This window comes from Pinus tabuliformis, chromosome Q (assembly GCF_031772625.1).
Source record: "Pinus tabuliformis cultivar Carrire ecotype Pingquan chromosome Q, CPIR1, whole genome shotgun sequence".
NCBI lineage: Eukaryota > Viridiplantae > Streptophyta > Pinopsida > Pinales > Pinaceae > Pinus > Pinus tabuliformis.
Genome location: NC_142296.1, coordinates 1,280,982,921 through 1,280,996,433, shown reverse-complemented (window position 1 = coordinate 1,280,996,433; position 13,513 = coordinate 1,280,982,921).

Here is a 13,513-nt window from a genome sequence, read left to right as displayed (position 1 = left end):
CACCAATTATAAGAATGTGGTCCATCATCTCTAGCTCACAACAAACTTGGTTCCATTTTTCAGAGCATTCGTAAGATTTCTCAAATGAAGTTTTCTTTGTACATTGCAAACTAGGAATCTGATGTCTCAACTAGCTCGTTTGGTCATTTCTCTATGTTGAGTGACTCTCGTTCGACTTATAATTTTCTTATGAGCACAGCCGATTATAGTTTCCTCTCACTCTCTAATCTTCATTGTTTACCATATTTCTCTTCGTACTTCTATCAAGCAAGTGAGGTACTTCAGCCTTCGCTGATGGTTATGGCAGGTCCTCACTGTCTTGGCATGACTGCTGAGAATGATTGGATCTATCTTTCCTTCCCAGATTACCATTGTGATCCAGTCTCTCCAATCAGAAATATTTATTTTCAAAGATCACGAGGCTTTCCAAACAACCATCATGAATTTTATGATCCAATCATAGAATGGATGCAACAATCTTACTTGGCAAGCCATGTTATAGTCTATAAATTTCAACCTTTCCTTGCACTTGCTAAGAAGCTGAGTGTAGGTTAGGATGCATCCGCAAGAAGCTTCCGATGTTTGTTGAAAAGTGATATCCATCTGTTATGCTCCTATACCAATAGGTGTCATATTTCATGATTGACTGGCAAAAGTCCCTAATATGTTCATCATTTCACTGCTGCAAAGGTTTCCCATATTTTGAAAAAATAAAAAAAATAAAAAAATGTAAAGAGGGTATGCCCTAAAAGAAAGATCAATGGGAAAAAAGAATGAAATAGTAAAAAAAAAAAATGAAAGAAATGAACCCCAAAGAAAAGGACCATGAAAGTGTGCTAGTTCAAAATGGCACTATTATTCCATTTTTGCAAATAATTTGATGGTGTGCAGTTGGTTAACTCTTTTGTCATAGTTGATGAAAGGCCAAACAACTTAATCTTGGCTAGTTCACGTTTCAATTTCCTGTTTTAGAGATAGAGAATAAAATCTGTCCAAAATGTTTAAACTTGCCAGATAAGTAGATAGGTAGAGAAGTAAAGGAGCTCAACTGCTAAATCTGAGCCATTGGAAGATACAAGTGTTGATTTAGATAGGCTTGCCATGCAAAGAAAAGAAAAATTGAAAAAGGGTTTGCCAGTTCAAATGCACCCAAAGAAAAAGGAAGAACAATGTTAGGTATAATAGGATGGGTAGGTAGTTTCGGTGTTGCAGAAGCATGCTTATGATTAATTTTGTCTCTCAAAGACGTTCATCTTATTGTTATAATAAGTACCATGGCAACTGTTGGGTTACAAACCAAGTGAGGCATGACTAACTTCCTTTCACACTTCTCCCAAAATAACTTACTAACCTCCCCCCAAGGATATTAAGATCTGCTTAATATCACTAAATCACTCCATCTCATTTCATGAAAAAAACCTGAGTAAAACCACATTCTTACTTTAGGCAAAGAAGCCACATTTCTTGTGTAAAACCCTTTTTAAATTCCCTTAAACCTAAGTTTCTTTTTTAAAACTCCATGACTTAGCGCTCTTTTTCAACATATCTCTCACATTAACCTTTAACATTACTTAGTAATTCCATATATTCCTCCCCCTCCCGTACTATGTATATAAAATAAAACCCCCAACCATTAATATCCCGCCTCGATTTTATTATAAATCATAATGCTGTTCATTGGGAATTAATGGTTTATCTCAAATACATTAGGAACCCTCCCCGTACGCAATTTTGCAAGGTTAGTTAACATCTGGTTAATTAACAGTTTAATACCCCACACCCAATCAAACTGAGCCCAATAGCATTAACTTAACGTTAATAAGATGGGCCCCCGCGCCATAACCATAAGCCATCCCCGATGCCCCTCAACTGTCAGATCCGGGCCCGCTCATCCAACGGCCCGCGATCGTATCGCAAGCCCCTCCGCCGCCGAAGTTTACCACCCGGGGAGCTGGCGATATCATCGCTGTACCGGGGACATGCGTCCACCTCCCACCATGCTCGCGGCCCTCCCCATCAAAACCACTTTATATCATAAGCGGTGCGAGCCAATACCACTTACCGCCCTCCCACGGACCCCGCCTGCTGACATGACTGCCACATCATCCTTCTGTACCCCTGTGTCATGACAAAATGTCACATCCTGATGATGTCATCTGACCAAAAAGTGCCAAAAAGACCCGCGAAAGCCAAATTTTGGTAAAAAGTCGAGAAAATGTCATTTTCGCCCATTTTCATTCATTTTTCTCTGTGAAACTATTTCATGCAAACTACGTCCCAGCAAGTGCTCGAGCATACAGTCCACCACCCGGCCAAACAGAGTCCAGCATCCTGCTCCGGAGCTCATCGGTCAACATGCCATTGCATTGTTCGCCTCCAAAATACATTTATTTACCCTGTTCTCACTTCTCGAACCTGCAATCATGTTTTTCCTCTGTGAATTGTACCCAACAAGGCCAAATTCAAGTAAATTTCGTCTTAACTCTTAGAAAAAGACACCCAGAGCTACTCTTTTGCCCATTTTTCCTCAGAAACTTGACCTCTAGTTTAAAAACATAGAGAACTAAACATGGAAGCCCCTGTGGCCCTCAATATCGCTCCCCTCAATGCACCTCATAAAGACCAGGATTTGTTACCCTTGTCTGACAGATATTTTCAAATTAAAGAGTTATCTAGTGATATGAACCATCTCCAGGCATTTTGCAGAATTAGGAATAGTCGTCTGAGTAACTCTGATATCCTTGGAATATGGGAATCTAATCTCCCCAGATATTACCTTCCCTCAGTCAATGTGTTCCAAGATATTATCCACCATTGCTGTGCAAACTATGACCCTATTAGTAAAGCAGTTATGACTCCATCACAAACTGTTCTCTTCTACATAACTGTTGAATCTCTCAATGAGATGTTACACTTCCATCCAACTCTGTCCCTCGCTCCTCTTTCCATGGGGATTTTGCTTGAGCAAGGCTCTCAATTGCCCAGTGTAGAAATCACTCGAATTGCTAAATTATTCATGAAGCCAGATTGCCAGCCCCAAGACCCACCTCCCTCTATACATGCCTGGTTCACTGAAATTGGCAAGCTTATTCTTGACATGATATCCTTTATCTTGGGTTTCAAAACCAGTGAATTTGTTGATGAGACTATCTTTGTTATGTTGTCAACGTTTAATCCAAGACATCCCCCTGCTGTCAAATATGATTATGTCTCTTTCATTGCCAATAAAATCAATGAGCAATTCATAAATCTGGAAAGAGAAGGAGTCCTCAAGTACACCTCATTCATATATCACCTTTTGCTATATTATCAGATAGACAGCTTTTCATTTCCCATCAAGAAATTGGATTCCAAAGGAGAGAGGAGGCCTGTGATCTTTTGGACCTCGGTCTTCCACAATGTTTGTGAATCCCCTTATACCTACTGTGAATTAATTGATTGGTTTATACATCCTGCCTCTACTTTATTGATAGGAGCTCCTCCTCCTAGGCTCTCTAGCGATATAAAGAAGATTTTACAACTCTCCAAAAACTACAGTATAGGTGACTGGTATCTCTACCAGAACCATACTGAAATCATAATATATGGCTGTGAACTGTGCCCTTATAAGCTGCCCAAATATGTGCCCATGAGACTGTTTGCACTGGAGTATTTCAGGAAAGTTATCAATGCAGATTTAACTCACCTTTGCAATGTAAAGAAAAAGGCTCAGCTGAGAATAAGAAACCAGTTAGGCCCATTTATTATTAACAAGAGGGAGGCATGGGAAGATGCTGATAGGATATTAGGGGAAGACCTTAAATTGAAGAAAAGCTTATGGTGGGTGCCATATGACCCAAATATCTTTACAAGTGACAGAAAAGTAAGAAACAGGCTATCAGCTTATAAACATTTTAGGATCCCTGAAATAGAGCAATTTGCTAATCAGGATCAATGGGTAGAGGTCACATTAATAGAAGAACTTACTCAGCAAGAAATGATGGAACAAGCTATGAAAGATTTAGAAAAAACCCTTGACCTGGACTCTTTTGGACAGGTATCTTTCAAGTTGCCTCAGCAAATCGGAGTGGGTACATCCTCTGTTGGAACTTCACAGCAGCCTGTACAAGAAACCAGTGCATGAGGTATAGGGTCTTCTAAGGGCAACGAACTAGCAGGCACGGAGCAGCAAGCAATGACTAATCAGTAGGGGAAAATTCCTTCGGTCTAGACCAAAGTAGCAGAGATTCCTGCATTACAGACTCCTCTAAATGAGGAAAAAGAAAAGAAAAGAGATAGAGAAGAGGCCACACCCATCAGTGGACCTACAGAACAACCAGGTGTGAAAAGGCAAAGACTGAATCCTCTATCTGAAGAGGAAATTATTGAAGAAACAACAGAAGGTCTAAGAGGTGAGAGGGTAACTAGCCCATAGACCTCCCCAGTGATAGACACATCAACCAGCTCACACAAGCAGGAGCTAGAAAGGCAACATAGTGTGGAAGTTTCATCCACTAGGCCACCAAGTAAGCAGACCTCTGATATCAAAATAACATTCACAAAGATAAAGGCTAGAAATGATCCACTAAGGCTGCAAATTTTCAATCAATATCTTAAGATGGCCCCCACAAAACGGCAAATATTGATGTCTACCTATGACACTAAGGAGGGAAAAATGATCATGAGTTATTCCAAGCCCAAGGTGTAGCAACCACAATCAGTAGCTGATTACATCAGGACAAATCTGGAGGTCTTGGCCAAGGACATCCATCCAATAGACCAGATTGAACTGCATAAACAAACTGGAGAGATGGTATACTCCACGCTAGCTGACAAAGCTATGTTAGCTTATAAAATGAAAAATTCCTTAAATAATACCTCTGCTCAGTTAGATTTAGAGAAAGCCTCTTCTCTTGCAAAGGACAACAGGATAAAATATTTGGAGGACATCATCATTGAATTAGGACATGATCCCAAAGATGCCAAAGGCATAAAAGAACTAATGAAGAAGAAAGAAGAGGACATTGTTGCCCTCATAAAACAGCTTAAAATGCCTCCTTCCATGCATCCGCAGATTGCAAATGTTGTGCAGAAAAAATATAAAGAGGACATGATGGACTTGCTCATGAGACTGAATGAGAGATTGAGTGAGACAGAGCAAGCATTGGAGAAATATCTACAAGAAAGACAGGGAGAGTCCACCTCCCAGCCACCTGAAGTAGCTCCAACAGTCACTATTGCCCCCTCCACACTTATAACAGCATTGCCTCGCACTGTCCCGGCATCAACAGCAGAGATCATCACAGGAGCAACATCAGCACAAACAACACGAGGTAGTAGTACAGTCATGAGCAGAGAGCAATTAATAAAAGCCATGGAGGAATTGAAACTCCAAGTGTCAAAACTGAAACAAGTCAAAGAAAAATTGGCAAAAGTTGAAGAGAGTTATGATAAACCCAAGATGAATGTGGCATAGAAAACAAGAGAGATCAAAGCATTGGAGAACAAGGTAAGAGCATTAGAAAAGGATCTCTCTCTGGATAAACCTCTGGCAGAAATCAGAGGAATTTTGTGTACCAATATCACTCAATCCCTTAGTGATGTGTGGAGGTCTATCCAAACCATTTATGAGAAAATTTATTTGATAAGAGTGGCCCAGGTGGAGATTCAAAAAACAAGAGCTTTATTGGGACAGATGCCTGAGCAAGCTAACATGCTAATACATTTTTTGAACACCACGACCAGTGAAGAACTGGAAGCACTAGAAATTAGAGACAGAATAGGCACCATTCTAGACATCAAGAGAGTTCTAACCATGAGAACTCTAATGCAAAATTTGGACAGAAGATGCCAGGACATGCAGGTAGAGATTAATTCTTTCACAGAAAAGTTTATAGTCCTGCATCAAAAAGGTTTGCCAAGTCCTTTGCAAAATAATGATCGTCTGATGAAGCACAAGGACTATGTACATAAATTGAATACATATGTTGTTAATCAAGGTAATATATCATCAAGTACTTCAGGAGAAAAAGCACTTCCATCTGGCCAAGCCCTCTATGACAGCCTGGAAAATGTGTTCTACATAGAGCACGAGGTGAAGCATCTGTTCACCATCCCACCTAATTTCTTCAGGTACACAGAGACTGACGAGACTTCAAGGAAGCTGCAGAGACATAAATTACCAGGACCAGAATGGTGGCAAAGCATGTTAGAGATTCTATAAATTTATCTCTAATCAATGCAAAATTTTGAACCATCTTCTATAATGCGGAGAACAGAAATGAATCACAGTCATGCACATCAAGGCACATCACATCAGAGTTAGAGAAATTCCGGCCAAGCCAGAGTAACTAGCACAGAGGATCAATAGAAGACGGCTATGAACTGACTTGCAGCACCTACCTCCAGTATTTTTCATAAAGACGAAACAACCAACGCAGCATGAATTTATTGCATCTATTTATTGGCTCCTGGTTTTCTAGACTGTCTGTCTCTATCTGTATAAAAGAAGCATTAATTGTCAGCAGATATTATTTTTTCAGATATTTTGTAAGATATTTGATAAATTTGTATAAATACCCCCCAAGACGAAGTATTTAGGGTTGGTGTGTGGTGGATGTTCATAGTTTTGTTGTAACCCTGAAGTTTTTTGGAATAAAAGGCTGTTGGAACCAATTTTGTCTGGCTTAATGAATGAGGAATTGATGCTGAGGACCATTTTACAGAATTCTTAAATCATCTTATGGATCAATAAGTCCCTTCTAACTTGTTTTCTACAGTTTCTATGTTTATTATATCATCTATGTTTCATTATCTAAATAATAGAGAGAAATAATAACTCAGAATTTGCTTGATTGCACTCTGTGTTCAGTGTTTGTTATTATCAATGTTTTCTTCAGAATTAGCATAAACAGTGAATTCTTGATTGCTCGTGTTTCCCCTGATTCTTTCACCTCGAATATTTGCTTAGGAATTCTTAACTGCTCCTTAACAATACTCAGCCATTTTTCCTCTGTCAACATGATGAAGGATTCTTAATTGCCCTTCACCCATTGGCCCCATTCCATCTGATTTCAGCCTATGAATTGTTCCATGCTTGATTACCTTGCTCTGTGACACCTTTCTCTGTTCAGAATCCTAATCCAGCAAGCTACCCTCCTTTGACTCCATCATGCCCAATGGACTGAAACTCTTCTATTTTATCTCACTATTCTGTTGAATCTCCATTCCTCCAACCAAACACAAAACAAAACCCTTGTACTTCATAACTAGCCTAACACATATCAAAACAAAGCTACATCATAAAGAGAGAGCCCTCTATGGGTGCAGATTGGCTAGAATCTGTATCTAAAAGATTGATCTGTGGTTACCTCGGCCATATTCCCTTTCTTACAACTTTGGGGAACAACTTGAGTGATACCATCATTGGTGACTCCATTGGGGATCAGAATAATTGTTTGTTACTGCTGTTTATCTCTTAAGCTACAGATGGAGGCTGAAGTTAGCCAACTATCCTTTGAAACTACTTTTGCTATGCTATTGCAGGAGTAAATAAACGTCGCTTCAGTCTATCTCCAATCTAGTTCATATACTAAACAGTAGTCCCAAATACTTGATCAGTCCCTTGTTTCAATTGATCTTTAGGAAAATTCAAAACTCCCATACTTAAAACTTCCTACAAGATACTGTTAAAATTTGTATTGTTAAAATATTTGAAGAAAAACCAAAAAATATATTCAGAATATGGCTCCAAAGAAAAAGATCCGTTACACCAGATCAAATCCTGATCCAAATCCCCACCTATGTTTGAGAATCCTAATTGGATTCCCAGGATCCTTAAAAGCCAAGAAACTCAAGAACATTCTGCTAGTTCACACCTTGACACACATTAGCAGAACCCTATCCAATCTGAGCGTACTCCCGGAAAAGCACCAATCCTTTCTGCTATTACTATAGTTTCTTCAAGCTCACCATCAACATTTTAAGCCTTTTCCACTCCTCCATCTACAACATATTTTTCCACTGTTATCCCTGCTCTTCCAGCTGTCACACTTATCTCTGTGAACATGGAAAATCGTTATACTCCCCTGCAATTACCTGCAAATCCAGGGGCTATGCCTCAAGATTATGAAAGCAAAATCACCTATTTCGATGGTACTGGCACTTACACAACTCAACAACATACTAAGAAGATGATTGATTATTTTGAAAACTATGAAATTGATGCTGATGATGTAAGAATGAAAGTTTTTGTCCAATGTTTAACTGGAGATGTTAGAACCTGGTTTAGAGCACTTCATGATAACACTATCAATGATCCAGAGGCTCTTTATCAGACCTTCTTGAACATATGGGAAAATAAGAAAGATCCTCTCCACATTTTATCAGAATATGAAAACTTGAAAAGAGGCCCACAAGAAACTATTCAAGATTATTAAACCAGATTTAACAATGTATACAACGCTATTCCTTAGAATCTCAAGCCTCCTCGAGACTTGGCCTTGCTCAAAGTCCTTGATGCATTTGACTCCGATATGGCATATCAGCTTAGGGAAAGAGCTCCTTGAAGCCCAGAAGACATGTAGAGTATAGCTGTCAGTGTTGAGGCCAACCTGATTTCTAAATGAGCTCGAGCTAGAGCTGAAAGGAGAATACCCATCAAAGAAGAACCTTCTGCATTTGAGCAGAAATTAGATGCTATAATCAAAGGAATGGATAGACTAGATTATAGAGTAGAAACAATTGAGAGAAAATCCCCTTGGGAGGATCAACTAAGAAGCGCTGGAAGAAACCCAAATTTTAGAAAAAATCAAAATCCCAATAATGGAAAGGCTGGCCCTGACCAAAACATTAGACCTCCATTCCAGGAAAACTATGTTGAAGATTCAAATTCTAGTGAGCCCACAGAAGATACTCAAATTAACTTAATCGGGCTCAATAGTGAACAACAAATTTTCTTGATCCAAGAAGACCAAGAGGCTCACAGTCTTAATCAATTCCAAATCCAGTTAGGTGAGTTATTTGATTTTAGGGAGGAATATGACACAACGATCTATCAAGTTCACAAGCAATATAATCTGAGAAGCAGGAGGATAGATGTCCCTAAAGACAATAAACAGAAATATACCAAGCAATCTAATAAAGCTAAGATCAATAAACCTCCCGTACAAACCCTTCCTAGAACAAATCCTAACCCAAACAATCCAACAGTTGAAGATATATCAGACAATCAACAACCTGACAGACAACCTTCCACTTCCATTCCACTCAAAGGAAAGGGGGAAGAACTCCAAGAAATTGATTTAGAAATAGCTTCAGCCCATAACAACACCCCTGTAAAAGAAAAAGACACAGAAAATATAGCAGAAAAAGAAAATCTCACTGCCCGAAATGCAAAAATACAAACTGAAAAACCTTTCAACCTTGAGACCGAAATAGACAAATTAAAGATAGCAATTCTGTTGTCAGAATTGGTTAAGCATGATGTCTACAGAGATCAAATTAGCAAATCACTACAGATTTCAGAAAACAGAGAAGCAGTAAATGTCCTTGATGATCAACTAGAATTAATTTTTGACCCTGAGGTAAATGGAAAATTGGTAGATGGAGGGGATCCTCCTTTCTATGTAAGTCTAAACATTCATGATAAAATACTTCACAATGCAATGTTTGATTTTGGTGCTTCTCATAACTTGATGCCTAAATCTGTGATGGAGAAGTTGGACCTAGATATTACCAGGCCATACAAAGACTTGCTCTCTTTTGATTCAAGCCAGGTCAGGTGTCTAGGATTGATCAAAGATTTATGTGTATCATTAGTTCAATACCCTGCCAAGACAATTTTAATGGATGTAGTGGTTGCTGATATTCCACCAAAATATGGTATGTTGCTGTCTAGATCTTGGGGTGCAAAGCTCCAGGGATCTTTACAGCTAGACATGTCCTATGCTACCATTTCAGTATTTGGTCAGCCAAAGAGATTGTATCGAGAAAATTTGATGAAATACATGGTCAGTAGCCAGGAGAAACCCTAGAATTTTCCCATATACTCCATGCATTCTGATATAGACTCCTTCATTCTATACAATGCTGAAATTTATCCTCCAACTGATGTCAAGGAATTAGCATTAGAACAAGGAAAAAGCATAAATGAAAAAACTAATGCTCAAACCCAAGAAATTTCTGAAATAAGTGATATAACAGACACTCAAGGGAAACCACATGAAATTGAAAAACCAAATCTCCCTAGTAAACATATTTTTAATACTCCTAATACCAAATATAAACATGAGATCCTTTGGTACTTGGAATTTGATGGATCAGTCAATAAACTAGGAGCAGGGGCAAGAATTTGGGTACATAATCTAGAAAATGACCATGCTGAAGGACACGCTTACAGGTTGAATTTTAGATGCACTAATAATATGGCTGAATATGAAGCCCTCTTGCTAGGACTTAAATTGATCAAACCTCTAGGGGCGGTAAGGATATCAGTTTTGGGAGATTCTGATTTATTTATTCAACAAATGAAAGGAAACTTCCTCACAAATGATCCAAGATTAAGATCCTACAGAGGGGCAGCAATTAAAATACTCAATACCTTTCTGGAAACACAGCTTGCAAAAATTCCAAGGTAACACAATTTGCATGCTCATAGTTTGGCAACATTTTCCAGCACTTGTAAACTACCATTTGAACGCAACCATTAGTTTATAGCAGAGATTAAACACAAGCCAACTGTACCTGACAATGTAAAAAACTGGCAAGTATTTGACAATGATACTCAGATCAACAATTTCTTGACCCTAAAAGAAGAATTTTCCAGCATTTATATGGACACAGACATAGTTGGAGAAGTTGATCAAATAAACAAAATTGAAACAAATATATCAGCAGAAACTGCAACTCAATTGCTGCACCCAAAGAAATTTACCAAGGAAAAGTTGCAAAATCTTAAGGAAATAGACATTGATGAGGTTATTGAAGCAGAATCTGAATTTATTGATTTAAAAGGTAATTATTTGCCCACAGGATTAACTCCTCTGGAATATTTCTTTGATTCAAATGATATCCCAAGGAAACCCAAAATTCAACCTCTAAACGCAGACATTGAGGACTGTAACATAGGAACTGAAGAAAATCCTAAGATGGTAAAGATGTCCAAAACTTTTCCTACTGACCAAAAGCTTAAATATGTTGAACTGTTTAAGGAATTCCAGGATGTTTGTGCCTGAGCTATTAAGATCTCAAATCCTATGACACTTCTGTGATTCGACATACAATACCCCTCAAAGAAAATCAGAAACATTTCAAGCAAAAGCTTAGAAGGGTCAATCATGTACTACTCCCTTTAATTGAAAAAGAAGTCAAAAGAATGTATGAAGATGGGATAATTGCACCTATTAGATATTCAGAATGGGTCTCTAATTTAGTGCCCACTAGGAAGAAAACATGAGAAATCAGATTGTGTGTGGATTTAAGGAATCTAAATAAAGTTTGTTTGAAATACCACTATCCCTTACCTAAGATGGACCACATTTTACAAAGGGTAGTAGGTGCCTCTAGAATTTCACTGCTGGATGGGTTTTTAGGTTTCAACCAGATTTTAGTTCATCCTGATGATCAGGAAAAGACTGATTTTACAACCCCATGGGGAACTTCCAAATATGTGAAAATGCCATTTGGACTCAAGAATGCAGGGGAAACCTTCCAACGTGTAATGAACATAGCTTTTGCTAAAGAAATTCACGATTTTCTAGTCATATACCTTGATGACCTTACTGTGTTTTGCAAATCAGATCAAAAGCACTTAGATCATCTAAGACAAGTATTTTTAACATGCAGAAAGTATGGTATTTCCTTGAATCCCAAAAAATCTTTGTTTGGTTTAGAAGAGGGAAAACTGTTAGGTCGTATAATCTCCAAAGATGGCATTAAAATTGACCCTGACCAAATAGAAGCCATTTTACAAATTCCCATCCCAAAAATATCAAAGAACTTCAAGCTTTCCTAGGGAAGATTAACTTTTTAAGAAGATTCATACCCAATTTGGCTGAATTAATTAGATTTCTGAATAACATGTTGAAAAAAGATTCCAAGGTTAAATGGACAATAGAAGCCAAACAAGCATTTGAAGAAATCAAAATGGCTTTGACCAAAACACCAGTCCTTACAAGCCCAAAATTTGACAGAGACTTCATAATCTTTTCATTTGCATCACAACACACTATTGCTATTGTTTTACTACAGAAAGATGATCAAGGATGTGGAAAACCTATAGCCTTCTTTAGCAAAGCACTGAGGGATGCACCACTAAAATACCCAATCATGGAAAAACAGGCTTATGCACTTGTGAAAGCCATCAAAGATTTCAGAGTCTACATACTATACTCTCATATAATAGCTTATGTACCAAGCACTATTATCAAAGATATCCTAACCCAAGAAGGGATTGAAGGTAAGAGAGGTAAATGGATTGCTACTATATTAGAGTATGATATTGAAATAAAACCTAGAAAGGTCATAAAAGGACAGGGATTGGCTAAACTCATGAATGAAACCAATTTCCAAGCCCTGGATATCAATGAATTGGATAATGAACAGGAGATGGCGACTCCACAAATCAGCCAAGCCTTCCTAGAATCACCTTGGTATGCTGATATATGTCATGTATTATTAAACCTGTAGGCTCCTGCAGGGTTATCCAGAACAAAGAAAAGATTTTTGAAAATGAAAGCTTCAAAGTTTTGTATTTTAGATGGTGCTCTTTTTTGGAAAAATCATGAAGGTGTGCTATTAAATTGTCTGATAAAATATGAAGCTGATAAGGTTCTCAAAGAATTTCATGCAGGGGACTGTGGTGGACATTTGTACTGGAAATCAACCACTGATAAAATACTAAGGGTTAGATTTTACTGGCCCACATTGTTTGCTGATGTCAAAAAGTTTGCCACTTCTTGCCATAAATGTCAAATTTTTTAAGGCAAGAGGAAACTTTTACCTCTGCCCCTTAGACCAATTTCCACTGAAAGACCATTCTAATAATGGGGTTTAGACTTTATTGGGGAAATTCACCCTCCCTCTTCTGCCTAGCATAAATGGATCCTGACTGCCACAGATTATTTCACCAAATGGATAGAAGCCATCCCTTGCAGATAAGCCAATGATTCAGTGATCATACAATTCTTAGAAACCAACATCTTGTCCAGATTTGACTGTCCTGAAAAAATCATAACTGATAATGCTACTTCTTTTAAATCCAAGAGAATGATCAGTTTTTGTCATAAGTACACATCACCTTAGGCCACTCCACAGCCTATTACCCTCAAAGTAATGGTTTCGCTGAGTCCTCCAATAAAATCCTAATTAATATTATTAAGAAAGTATTGGAAGAGAACAAGAAAAATTGGCATAAGAGGCTCATCAATGCACTATGGGCAGACAGATTAACTACAAAGAGATCCATTGGGACTAGTCCTTATGAGATGGTATATGGTATGGAGGCTGTATTTCCTTCATCCTTAGGAATTTCTGT